This window comes from Mastomys coucha, unplaced genomic scaffold, assembly GCF_008632895.1.
Source record: "Mastomys coucha isolate ucsf_1 unplaced genomic scaffold, UCSF_Mcou_1 pScaffold23, whole genome shotgun sequence".
Taxonomy (NCBI): domain Eukaryota; kingdom Metazoa; phylum Chordata; class Mammalia; order Rodentia; family Muridae; genus Mastomys; species Mastomys coucha.
The window spans coordinates 14,324,741-14,326,466 of NW_022196906.1; positions in this window are offsets into that span (position 1 = coordinate 14,324,741).

The following is a 1,726-nucleotide window of genomic DNA, read 5'->3' on the forward strand; positions in this document are numbered from 1 at the left end:
CAAACTCTGCATATCTCCTGAAGACAAACCACTCGCTTCTGCCCACAGAGACCAGGACTTTGTAAACCGTGAACCTCTTCTTTTTCTCTCTATGTTCGTCAGAGCTGGGAATGCTTACACTTGGGCAGCTCTCCTTGTAATCCATGGTACACTCTCTCTGCAGTTAATGTCTTGAGGGACTTCAGAAACTGAGTCTGAAGTTTCAAAGTTCTCAGCAGAGGATAAATATGATTAACTAATCCAAAATATGAAACTTCTTGAGGTACTGTTCAAACTCCATCGTGGAACCTTCGGTGACTCTGCCCTTGTGCGTGCTACGCTGGAAGCGCCTTCAAACTTTTTTAAGTGTCCAAAAGTCAGTCTCGTCTGATATTCATGCAATCTGAGTCACCAACCAAAGAACTTACACAGACTGTAACAAGACCCCAACCCCTGCCCTCAGCACATATGTAGCAGTCTTCATAGCTGCCCTGCCTGGCCTCAGCAGGAAAGGATGCACATAATATGGCAGAAACTTGATGTGCCAGGGTGGGAAGATACTCAAGTGGGGGGGCGGGTGTTACCCTCTCAGAGGAGAAGAGGAGAGGGAGTGAAAGGTGGAATTCTGTGAGAGAGGGACTAGAAGGGAGATCAGCATTTGGGATGGAAATTAATTAATTTTAAAAATCCCTTACATTTTGTTATATTTACTAATAATAATCACACACAAGAAATTATAGGGTTTCTTTGTTTGTTGGGGGGAGTGAGGGGACTAAAGATTTATTTATTATTTTACGTGGGTACACTGTAACTCTCTTCAGACATACCACAAGAGAGTATTGGACCCCATTACAGATGGTTGTGAGCCACCATGTGGTTGCTGGGATTTGAACTCAGGGCCTCTGGAAGAGCAGTCAGTGCTCTTAACTGCAAAACCATCTCTCCAACCCAAGAAGTTTTAGTTTTAATAGATGTTTTATATTGTTTGAGACTTTTGTGAAATGTTTTGTTTATCTGACTTCTTTCACAATCTGTTGTCATATAGAAGGGCTACTGATTTTTGTGAGTTAATTTTGTAGCCAGATACTCTTCTGAAAGTGTTGATCAGCTGTATGAATCCCCTGTGGGTTTTTTAGGATTTGTGGATATATATGAAATATTACATCTACAAATAATGATACATTACTTCTTTCTTTCTAATTTGATATCAAAATTTTACTTTCTTTCTATTTGATACATTAATCATACACTGATCACAAACAGACCATCCATCCTTGAACCCTTGCTCAATGTACTTGTATCAGATGGAAATCAGCTTAAATAATACCAAGCTCCAATCACCATAAATGCTGTACATCACAGATAAAATGAGGGGAACAGACATAATACAAAATTGTCACTATTTTGTCCAATTAAATTTTTCTATAATTTCCGGCTGCCAAAATATTTTTCCAGGTTGTGTATATAGTTCAGTGAATAAAATGTTTACAAGGCAATTATGGGGGCTGGTGTTCAGATGCCCAGAAATTACAGAAAAAGCTGAGCAGATGTTGAGGCCACCTATAACCCCATCACTCGATGACCTCAAGAGAGAGCTACCTACCTAGATTAGCTGATGGGTAAGTGACTCACCATCAGAAAATAAAGTAGTGGAGGACAAATTTAACTTGAGGTTTCCAATAATCATGCACACACATGTAAAGCATACACATACCAACACATGTGAATATATATATATATATATATA